Here is a 12,951-nt window from a genome sequence, read left to right on the forward strand (position 1 = left end):
AAAATGTTTCAGTTCAGGTGAGTTTTGAACTCCACGACTCTCCGTGCAACAATCTAGTATCATAACCATTACACTACGGCGACTGCGCTACTCGGCTTTTTCTGAGACAATATCCCAAGAAAATATATTATTAAATTGAATTAAAAAGTACAAGAAGCAGCCTGCCGCGGTGGCCGAGCGGTTCTAGGCGCTTCATTCGGGAGCCGCTCGATTGCCACGGTTGCAGGTTCGAATCGTGCCTCGGGCATGGATGTGTGTGATGTCCTTAGGTTAGTTAGGTTTAAGTAGTTCTAAGTTCTAGGGGACTGATGACCTCAGATTTTAAGTCCCATGGTGCTCAGAGCCATTTGAACCATTTTTTTTTTAGTACAAGAATCAAACTAAAGCCGTGTTGGTGTGCATTCCTGGCTCATCAGCATACTCCTACAAAAGACCAAACACGGAACTGCGAAATATAAACTGCTGAGAGCTGTTGCAGCGTAGCTTACATCAGCAAAGTATCGCAATTTCACAATAATGAGGGAAGCTTTTCTGGGCAAAATAGACCTACCCATGCGGGATGAATCAGAAATCATACACTTCACAGATCTAATACACAATGTAATAGCGACTCAACTGAGGAGAGAACAGGGCAGTAGTTTGCTGGGTATAAGAAATAACCCAATATTACAGTGTAAGAAGTAATGTAACATTACAGCACAGATTTTTTTGAAGTTTGTCTTATAAATACCTAGCAAGTATATTACTTATATTTTTATTGTGAGGAAAAGAAAGTTGTGGGAAAGAAATGCACATGTAGATGTTTATTTAAAAACATTTTATGTTTATTTAAACACCTTTTTACGTCAAAATACCTTTTTTTTAAAAAAAGGACCGATTTTTTTATGCATATGGTAGAAATAAAATTGCTGCAAAAATAAACTTGCATAATAACATACTTTGTTTTATTTCAAAATTTTTATGATTTTTTATGTAGACACGTCTAGTTAATTTTGTTTTGGAAAGTTGGCAACACTGATGCGGTCAACCGCTAATGTCTCAGAGAACCAGCGATGCGTAAGGGCAGCAATCGCCTATCTCATTCCGCTATTTCTATTAGTACCCCTTTCAGTGCCACGTTGTTTCTTAGACTCAGCTCGGTTACCATTTCGGTAGAAATCATATGGCAGAGTGGAAGCTTCCAAACGTGGGATTCAGTTATTATCATTCGAGTATAACTCCCGGAGAAAAATCGTGCCGTTCACGTACGAAATCTTATGCGGCCTTACTTGTGAAGGCGTTGGCCTTCAGCTAAAGCTGCTGACGGAGAGGAACTTAGGCCCTTGTCTGAGTCCGCAAATGTCGGCCGACCGCCGCGGTCTCCCTCATTGCATCCCAAATGTAGCGGAGCAGCTGGGGCCAGCGAGTGATTTATGTGGCTGCCACATCAGTACGACGCCATTACGTCCGCTCCGATGCGTCAGGTTGCCGCCATGTGTCAGTCACATTGCTAAAACGGAGGTTGCTCCTCTCTCTGTCTCTCTCTTTCTCTCTGAGAACTGACGTTGCTCAGACGAAAAGCGGGAGGGATCTTAGGAACCCGGCTACGTTTCACTGGGGCGTTTCCTTGTGATGCGCAGTCAATGGCGTGGCGCTAATTATCATTTGCAGCCGACAGCAGCTTCAGATACGTCTTAGCAAGGTATCAGTAAGACAAATCCGTAAAACCATGTACATTACTATCACTAATTAGAGTGGAAAAACAGAAACTACTGGTGTGCTGCTATTTTTGTACAGCTGATATAGTTCCGCCAGGGCTATCTATTTAAATAGACAGATTAGCATAACCAAATCGTTGATAATCCATTAAATTTCGGGCATGCAGCCGCGCGGCTGCATGCCCGAAATTTAATGGATTATTCATTACGCCGCGAGAAGTTGAAAATGCACAAATCGTTGATAGTTTGTAATATGTTTTTGCTTCCACCAGATTTATAATATACTGTCACCAACGTCTTCACCTCAATGATAGACGAAGCTTCTTTTGGCGGCTAACCAGAACATAATAGATATTCATACACGCTTGTACAGTGTCTATGAAGACCTGAGAGTGAACAAAAGCACATAGAGTCGTAGGGCGAGGCGTCAGTCAGTATCACAACAATGTCACGCAGACCTTTCCAGTTTCACACAAGCAGGCCTACCGCTCACAACTGTGTCTCCTGCAGTGTATTCATCGCCACAAAAATGCAGCGGAACTTTTCCTTGTCCAGGACAGCGCAAGGTCTCTCCTGACACACCTAATTCACCCTGCATCCTGGGTTTTGTACCTTTCCACTTCTATTTATTAACCCAAAGGAGAATGCATTTCGCAGGAAGCAGTACATGAATGATGTGGAGATTATTGGTGCAACTACGTTGGCTCCGACGTTGACCAGTAAATGGTACCATTCGGGCATACAGGATCTCCCAGAAAGGTGGCGTAAGGCCGTCGTATTGAAAAATTGGGTGTTGTAGGGAAAATAGTGGAGAATAAATTGGTGTACTGAAATCCTGAATAAAACAAACCTGTTCTCAGCGAAATGAATGTGTTGCATTACTTATTGAACACCCCTTGTATTTAGCGTAACGGATAACGCTAAACCAAGCTACGTACCACGTCAGTGAAGGTAACGTACTGGATACTGTACTGATGTATATTCAATGCCCTCACACCCTCTTACGTTCATCTGTCTAACTTTCAGATTAATTCTCTAATGGTTTGCATACTTCCCACACGTAAGTAAGCACATAAGGGAGGACGTAAGAGGACTAAGTGATAAATCAGATAACGAAACACCGAGATTATTTTTCCAACGGACGATGAAGGTTTATTTACACAAACAAATCAAACACATGGTTTGTTACCAACAGTACTTTACATCAACTTTGTCAGACAAAATGGATACTGCAAATACGAACACGTAATTACAGAAGATCATGACCCGTCATCACAGCTTTAATACCTTCCAAACTTCACTAAGCTCACTTACGAAACTTGAAAGACTAGCACTTCTGAAAGAAAGAATGCCGGCCGAAGTGGCCGCGCGGTTCTGGCGCTGCAGTCTGGAACCGCGAGACCGCTACGGTCGCAGGTTCGAATCCTGCCTCGGGCATGGATGTGTGTGTGATGTCCTTAGGTTAGTTAGGTTTAACTAGTTCTAAGTTCTAGGGGACTAATGACCTCAGCAGTTGAATCCTATAGTGCTCAGAGCCATTTGAACCATTTTGAAAGAAAGAATATTGTGGAGACTTGGCTGAGCCACAGCCTGGGGATGTTTCCAGAATGAAATTTTCGCTCTGCTGCGGTATGTGCACTAACATGAAGCTCCCTGGTAGATTAAAAGCGTGTGTCGGCCTGAGACTCGAACTCGGGACGTTTACAAATCACAGTTTCCGCTGCAAAGCGAAAATTTCATTCTACAAAATAACATTACATTCTGATCCCTGAGAATTTAATTATAGGTGAGCTACAAGGGTGTAGGGAATATGGATTGGATTCATACTCAAATCAGAGACACTGGAACTCCAAACAAAAACGTCACGAAAAATCACGTGGTACAGTTAGCCACAGTTACTGAAGGTGCATGTAATTTCTCTCACTTTGTTATAAATGGGATAAAGGTTAACGGCAATAATTCTGTGTGGACATCGTGATTGTTTTGGTACAAATTTTCATCCGGTACAAGAACCACTTCACTGCTACGCAAAATCCACAAGGTCACGAACTTGGGGCGTGATGGTAGACAAAGGCCACGATGTTAAACACAATGAATGATCATTTAAAAGCAGCACTTACTTCACGTAAAATTCTCCACACAGAAACGTCATTATTAAGATCGAGTTCACAATGATTAAGGCACGTGACTGTGGACATGCGGTATTATGTTTCGAGTTCGTACACAATTGAGACTTCCAGACTGTTATCCTGCTCTAAACTGATTAAAGTAACCGTAATATGGAGTACAAAAGCGTCTACGTGACAGAAACAATAGTGAAAGCAGAACAGATAGCACACTTTTACAAATTTAAATCATCGTATTCAAACACAAGCCCCAGCACTCCAACGAGCCAGCCCACAACAGGATCACCATACCTGACCTATACAGCGACAAAGTTTTGAGTGTGGCACATAGCCGAAAACGGTTCCACTTTCCAATCGCGGTGGAAGGGAGAGGAGTCCGCTGCCTTTGACCAACACAGCACGACAAAATCTGAACCTGTTGTTTATCTTTGGCCCTTCTCTCAACTTTTATACTTTGCTCAACTGCGCCACTCCACACTATCCATGCTGACTCTATTCGCCCGCAGAAACATCTGAATTGCAGACACACACACATCAACTCGCCTCTGGTCAAATGTAGGATGGTCAGGGACAGGGAAGCAGCTTTACTGGTAAAATAAATGAAGATCCGCCCACTCGTACCCAGAGGCCACTGGTAGCTGGAAGAAAGTAACTTGAATCACCAAAATCAGAAAAGGAAGTACGCTAGATGCATCACGAATAAGAATTTTTTGAAGCAATTCTGATTTAAACACTTCAGAACTATACTAAATACGATATTACCTATTTCACTACCATCATTTTACTGCACCTAAAATGTGCTCAGATTAAAACACAACAAAATAACAGGAATTGTTCTTACTGGAGACGGCGCTGTCGGTGGAAAAATATTTTTTTGGATGAAAAGCTTTACAATTACTGTTAAAAATTATTCTTCTCACTTAACCTACTATTCACTCAGCTCGAAACGCGCTTTGCTTACTGACCGGACACTCGAACGCCCAGAGGGTTCAAAATGACCCTTTTCGGTTTTTAAATGCTCGCTATGTTTTGAAGAAGGAAAATTTATTTATTTGGCATGTACTTTCATTATATTAAAAAACTGTGCTTTGTGCCTAACTGATTATCACTTTTTTCCCGTTTTACCTTTAACGCCCAGAGGGGTCATATTGACCCCTTTCGAAAAAGAAACTGTTATGGTTATGTCATACATTTATCTAATGCTTTGTGAAGCCTCGGCTACTTTACTCTGTAGTGCAATAATTTACTTTCGATCATTTTATTACCGCATGAAATGACAGCAATGGACTCGGTTCAACATTGTTCGTCATTCCCTTGTAAGAATAAGTCTTTCAAAGATGTTTGTGAGATTGAAATGAATCGGAAAGAGTATTTACAAGATGAAGAGATTCTTGCAGAGTTACAGAGAGTTATGGAGTGTGATTCAGAGAGTGACGAATGTTTTTCTGACGATTCAGAGGAAGAGATTTTACTTTAGACATTGAGAGAAGATGAATCATCTAACACTAATGATTCTGATCCTTCAGATGCAGATAATGGAAATTTACGATCTAGTAAGTATATTATTATTATTACTGTTAATTTATAATTATCATATTCTTACCTACATATAATGTTACTGTCCTTAATTTAGATTTTATGGAAGCTTTCTTACATTTGTTTTATTATTTGCACCCTATAGATCGAGAAGAATCGTGTAACAGAAGAGGAGATAATCCTTTTCTTCGAAGTGAAGAACAAGTGACTGTATCTTCATCGTCTCATGAAAGACATAAAGAAGTTGCTCCTAATGGAACGGTCGGGATAGAAGCAGTGCCTAATTCAAAAGGTGGGTGTCTTCCTAATCACAATATTTTGAGAGAATCTCCTGAAATTACACCATATGAAAAAAGAAATTTAAATGATGAATTTGTATCAAGTGCTTAGAACTTGTTCATAGTCAATTACATAATCAAACATATTTTGTAATGTACTATAACAGAGGCACACAGAGTACTATAAAATAGCAGCTGGTCAATGATCACGGAAGAACTAGAAGCATTTATCGCAGTTACTTATGCTCGAGGTGTGAGTGGTTGTCGAAGTAGAGGCCTTCACAGTTTATGATCAGAATCCTGAGGCCTACCATTTTGTGTGGAAACCATGAGTAGAAATAGATTCTGTTTAGTGACATTCTTCAGGTTCGCCGAGAACTCTACACGCTCTGTACGATTACAGAATGATAAGCTTGCATTGGTTTCTGCTGTCTGGAACAAATTTATAGAAAACTGTACAATGTGTTACAAATCTGGAAGTGACATAACAAAAGACGAGCAGCTCTTCCCAAGTAAAACTAGGTGCTTGTTAACACAATTCATGGTTTCAAAGCCTTACAAGCATGGGCTAAAATACTCTTTAGCTGTATATGTTGAAAGCAATTATATACTCAATGGCTCCCCTTACCTTGGTAAGGATACTGCACGATCCCGAGACGAAAGGATTCCAGATTATATAGTGATGCGTCTAATGGAACCATTTCTGCCCAAAGTCAGAAATGTCACTACGGACAATTACTCCACTTCACGAAAACTAGCCAAAAATCGAAAGAAAGTCCACCTCCATTGTACGTACAGCAAGAAGAGAAATATCACATGATCTAAAGTCCTTGAAGATTCCTCTGTATTCTACAAAAAGTTTTAAAACACGATGATATTTTATTGTCAGTCTATCAAGGAAAGAAAGCAAAAAATGTGCTAGTGATGTCTTCCCTTCATCTTAGGGTTACCATAAATACAAATGAGAAAAAAACTCCACAAACTGTATGTTATTACAACAAAATAAAATTTGAGATCGACATAGTAGACAAAATAGCGAGCCATAATTCAGTCAAGGCTTCCTCAGAAAGATGGCCAGTGCACTCCTTCCTCAATATCCTTGACCTAGCAAGAATAAATGGATATGTAGTATTTAGGGATGTTACTGGGAAGAAGATCAAAAGAAGACATTTCATTCAGCAGCTTGCAGATGAACTACGCTCTGAGTATGTGAAGTGTCGCTTTCCTCGTGTGACCACAGACATGTACGAAAAGAATGAAAAAGAAGATGAAAACGGAATGCCACAAAAGCGCCATAAATGTCAAGTTCTCAAATTCTGCTATTGTAATAACACTATTTCCAAGTGCAGTGTTGTAAGAAGATTGTTTGTGGAAAATGTACAAAGGAAACTGAAGACAGATGTGGCAGTTGTGTAAAACAATGAAGTAGTTGAAATTTCTGTACTCATGAAAAGTTCAATTTTTTACGAATTTAGAACAAAGAAAAGCCTGTCACTTGTTACCACTTGTTTGGGTGGTACCAGGTTCAGTGAAAGTCGTTTATATATCAATAAATAATATAATTTGTGTCTGTTCTTTTTGTTCACAACGCTGTATCTGAAAGGGCTATAAATCTTGTACGCTTTAAAATATAATACATGCTTAAAATTTCGAAATAATAGTTCAGAAAACTTTTTGTAAATGGTAGGGGTCAAAATGACCTATCTGCGCGTTCGAGTGGACAGGCAAAGTCCGAGCGTCCGAGTTTTAATATTAATTTATTCATCGCAATGCATTACTGAGAATCCAGTTTCTGTTTTACTTCTACGAGCAGTTTCTTTCTTAGTCTCAACTGCCAGTGGAAAACTATAAGCAGAATCCGATTGAAACTTAGATTCGAACTCCATAGACAATGACAGTATCCTATATTTAATGTAATTCCAACCGGATAACTTCCCCATATTCATTAAATAGCGATTCTAGGATAACTCAAACCAAACTTCTCTCAGATTAACAATGAGTCATTGTGAAAAACGACCGGTATGTTGTGTAGCTCTCATACGGCAGTTTGTCTGGAGTGTACGATCTTTCTTTTTGTTTCTCTCGGTTTAGTCTTCCTGTCTCTGGCCTCAAGACTCGTATTCTAGATCACCTTCAGTTCTTAAACTATGTTTTCTCACACTTTCACCAAACTTGTACAATATTGAGACCAAATTTACGTATTAATAACACTATATGTAACAATCATAACTAACATCATCCATCAAAAACTTCGTATATTATGTATACATACTTCTGTACGTACGGTAGTGTAATATATTTCCTATGTGCCGCCTCCGTATTCGCTTTGGCAGGTAATATACTGCTACCTTTGGCCGACAAGAATTCTAGCGGGAGAGATGGATTTAATAGTATGGTGAGGTCAGCTTCATTATTTCGAATGCATATACGTTTTACTAGTTACGAACGACTACCAAACAATAGTCTACCAACAGCTTGTGGTGGTCTGCTGTCGGGAGGTGAAGGTTGAATGGTGTTTTAATGTCTGTTTACGCTCTCCCAATCAGGATCTTGGATGCGCAAAGACCATCAAGTCCGGTCCAGGTGACATCACCTACTGTAGAGGCCTAAAACAAATCACCCCCAAGCGTTCTGTTTTATTTAATGATGATCCTAACAAAATCGTTGTGCATAGAACTGCTATAAATGTTAGCTAACATTCTTCCCTACTCACACACTCAAACATTTTCAGTCACCTGCGAAATTTTATGAGCTCCAATGTGTCACTAACTCTCACTGTTTGTAATTATTTCTCATGTATTGAATTAAATGGCAGTGTTCAATATTAAACTCCTAAACCAGCAGTCACACTAAAATATATCATCGCTTCAACAACACAAGCCACAAATATTATAAATGCCCTAAAGAATTATTTAATATATTCTGAAAAACACCAACTACATGGAATCTACTGTATTTCCCAGCATATCGTGAAATATTTTAATGTAAATCAAGATTAAATATAATGCAATGAAAGACTGGCCTGGAGTAAAACATAGTATTCCATCAGTAAATTACGAGTGTATGAACAATACTAACTGCACAATATTTGAAATTACATTTCATGTTCTTAAGAAGTGGCGCTGCAAAGTTCTTTGGTTGTCAGTGTACTATCGCCCTGCTGCTGCAACTCATGCAGACAGGTGCAAAGTAATTTTACCTTCCCCAGCCTCTCTGGACACTACGTGGTTCGTTAGAAAAAACAGCTCCCGCAATATGTTTCTGCAAACATCAGGACAGATAAATCCCGTGATATGTACTCCAAAGGGATAGGAGAAATACCCAGGTCTATAGTGAATATGAAGTTTATTGTGACACACATAAACAGTCTTCTCCTACGAGAGTTAGTCTGGAGCACAATAGATAAAAACAAGTCACTGTTTGAATATTGGAAGAACGACCATCTGCAGATCTGAGAATGCCATAGTTAATTGAAATTCTTCGACCAAATGTTCATACACTAAGAAAGCCACAGTGAAATTCTGAAAGCCATGCATAAACAAAGTCCCGAGAGGACAAGCAAAAGTTCAAGACCGGAATACTTCTGATGAACAAAATATAAATAATCAAAAGTCTGTTTGTCACTATATTGGAGGCCACATCTCTTTAAGGAGAGGACAAGAATAATATAGGTTCATAGATAGAAGCTCCTGGAGTCGAAAGACGTCATGGATGACGTCATCCTCGTAGTGGGAGCTCCAGCGTCGGATCCTGATTCTGATTTCGCGACCGGAGTATGACACAGGAAACTCACTCAAAGTGAAAACTGCCAAGGCGCCAGGATACTGGAGATACTACTTCCAGTCACGCGCCTCATGGAGAAGTAAAGGTCCGCACGGCCAGTGACTCTGGCAGGACTTGGGTTGACACCTAGTAGCCGGGCAGAGCGTAGCTGTCTGAAGAGCTCTCCCCTGTTTGGATAGTGCCTACATCATCTGTCTGTGTTGTTGCTTGATGGCTGAGTATGCACAAGGCCTCGACAAAGCAACCCCCACTTGTAATCTTACTTGTCCATTCAGCATTATCACTTTATAACTACTCTAATCTTTATACGTAATGAGCATGAAGATCAAAATTACGTACCGATGGTCGTCAGAACAACTTAAGAAGCGGCCGACGGACGCAAAGGTTAAAGCAAACAGCCGCACAACTCTGTAGAAGACAGCAACTTGCACAGGTCAAGGTTGGGGATTAATGATACACCCCCATTACCCTGATATGTCAGGAAAACGAATACCCAGAGCACGGAGGGGGGGGGGGGAGGGGAGGAGGGTGGGATTCGGATTAACTGATTAAATATGAAACAACTTCCACCAAGCTAACACTCTCCAGGCTCATTGTTTTGGGAATTCCATCAGCAAACAGTTGCGCCATCAGAGTTTGTAGCCAGGATCAAAATTCGTGTCTGGGATCACAGCACTATAGCCACTCCACCAAATGGGAGAAGCTCACTAAGTAGTGTAAAATAGTCCAGGGGAGACAATGATCCTCTTCAATCGAATGTAAACACCTTTGGGCCTTTCGTTCTGAAAACAGATGGGGCCTCCTCCTGTCCTTTCTGGTGGCCACGCCCTAACTCAGACTGCCACTTAGACTGCCATGCATCGATACATCGGTCACTCTTATCGCTCTGTCCGCTGTACTGCCGATCGCGCCCTCTCGCTGTCACCGTTGCTGAAATCGAGCTGCCGCCTCGAGGCCAGCGCCTCCACCAAAAGAGGATCATCTCTGCAGTAAACAAATAAAAGACAGACAGACCCTAGCAATTAGAAAGAACTTGAGTCTCACGGCTCAGTTTTAGCCAGTGCTTTTCGCTGTTAGCACTGACAACTCTACGCAAATGCCGCTTCTCTTGGTCGTTAAGTGAAAACCGTGCCCACTGCGTTGTCTGTGGCAATGGAAATGGAAATGTCGTGTGGCTAGGGCCTCCCGTCGGGTGGACCGTTCGCCTGGTGCAGGTCTTTCGATTTGACGCCACTTCGGCGACCTGCGCGTCGATGGGGATGAAATGACGATGATTAGGACAACACAACACCCAGTCCCTGAGCGGAGAAAATTTCCGACCCAGCCGGGAATCGAACCCGGACCCTTAGGATTGACAGTCTGTCACGCTGACCACCCAGCTACCGGGGCGGACGTTGTGTGTGGTGAGAGATAATGCCTGAAATCTAGTATTCTCGGCACACTCTTGACACCGCGGATCTCGGAATACTGAATTCCGCAACGATTTGTGAAATGAAATGTTTCATGCGTCTAGCTCCAACTGCCGATCCGTGTTCTAAGTCTGTTACTTGTCGTTGGGAGGTCATAATCACATAATCACGTCGGAAAGCTTTCCACACGAATCACCTTTGTACAAATGACAGCTCCACCAAAGCACTGCCCTTTTATACCTCATGTACGTGATGCAACCGCCATCTGTATTTGCGCGTATCGCTATCCAATGAGTTTCGTCACCTCAGTGGAGGACGACAATTCGACTTCCCTCATATTAGCAACCGCGATTCGCGCTCCTTGTTCACTGAAAATCCTTCGAACGACGGGGAGCGAGTTATTCTACTTTCAAGGCTCCTAATAAGTGAGGACAAAAACAAAAATACAGCCACCTCGTCAACTGATATGTGGCTTGCAATCTGAAATAATCAAATATTTTTAACCAATAAATCTCCTGCAATCGTTTTAAACAATTGTATGTCGAAAATCAAGCGAATCCAAAATATGTGGTCTTTTATGTATTACCGTTCAAGTAAAACGTTTCCCGAAAAGCTACTGCAGCAACTTTCCTACGATTACGTGCAGTTCTCTTTTTCAGCAGCACAGGAGATGCTCGGTTTTCAGTTTTCTGCTTTCCTTGAATCAGACCGATATGTGGATCAATTATTCGCATGGCGAGACGAAAAAGTCTACCACAAAGCGTCGAAGACAAAGAATTGTGGCAATGAGTCCCAGCAAGTGCACACTATGCTTCATAAAACGACGTAAACATGTACATTATGAGTCCTGTTTTGTAATTTTTGTTTTATTTGTGCCATCTCAGCCAGCCTCCGGTACGTACCGAATCACAACACATTCGAATACAATATTTACAATGGTTGTAAACTTATTACTTACATGATTGTTGCCATGAGATGTCACCCCAAACACTAGTTCTGTACGAAACACATAAATACACGCCTCTGGACAACTTTTCTGCTGCATACTGCTTACATAGTGTAAGATATAAGAAAGTGATGATATTCATTTACTTAACATTGTTCTCTGAATAATATTATTCGTGACCCGCAAACAAAATACGCTACGCCAGTCAAGTCGTATACTAATCATGTGAAGGAGGACCAGGTCACTATTAAAATACGAAACAAAGTATTAATAAATCCTTTCTATAGGCATTTGTCTGGATTGTAGCCTTATACGGAAGTGAAATGTGAGCTGTAAGCAGTTCAGACAAGAAGAGAATAGATGCTTTTCAAATGTGGTGGTACAGAAGAATGTTGAAATTAGATGGAAAGATGGAACTACTAATAAGGATGTACTGAACCGAACTGAGGAGAAACATATTCGTTGAAAAGGCGTACACAGGATAGAGCAGCCTGGAGAGCTGCATCAAATCAGTCAAAGAAAAGGACAAAAAAACCTTGTTTCTGAGTGTGGTTGCATAATTAGGCATAAAATGACAACGGATCTTTAATGTTAATATTAATCATGTATACATATCCTGCAGACTGACTCGTTCCACATCATTTCAACAAAATAATAGTTCACATAAGCTATGGAACATGTAACTAGCTATTTAACTAACTTTGGACTGAAAATCACCACAAGAATATGGTATGTCAGTGACGTTCTCTGTACAGTAACGAGAAAATTTTTACAGTTGATGGATATCACAAAGAAAAAACATGTACCTGTAAAATAGTGTCTCGCTGTGGCTCTTAGACGAGCAGAAAAAAACTTTTTATTAGGAGAACAAGGAGAAACAGTAATAACTGACTTTTTTATCAATCCAAAATTTTCAGTCAACAAATTAACGTATTCCTGAGTTATTTAGCTGTCTACCACACAAAAAAATCAATTTTTTCAACGATTCATGACTGACGACCGGTAGGATGCATTTTGGTTTCTGGAATTTGGCATAAAGAAAAGCGATGTGTGTAAGTGTTATTCCACATGCCTAAAGATGTACGTTTCCTTCTCTTCTGGTGGCAAGGCTCAACAATCGCTGTCAACCAGTCGAAATATTCTACTGCAACTTACGAGTTTTTAACAATTGTTTGA

Source organism: Schistocerca piceifrons, chromosome 2 (assembly GCF_021461385.2).
Source record: "Schistocerca piceifrons isolate TAMUIC-IGC-003096 chromosome 2, iqSchPice1.1, whole genome shotgun sequence".
Lineage (NCBI taxonomy): Eukaryota > Metazoa > Arthropoda > Insecta > Orthoptera > Acrididae > Schistocerca > Schistocerca piceifrons.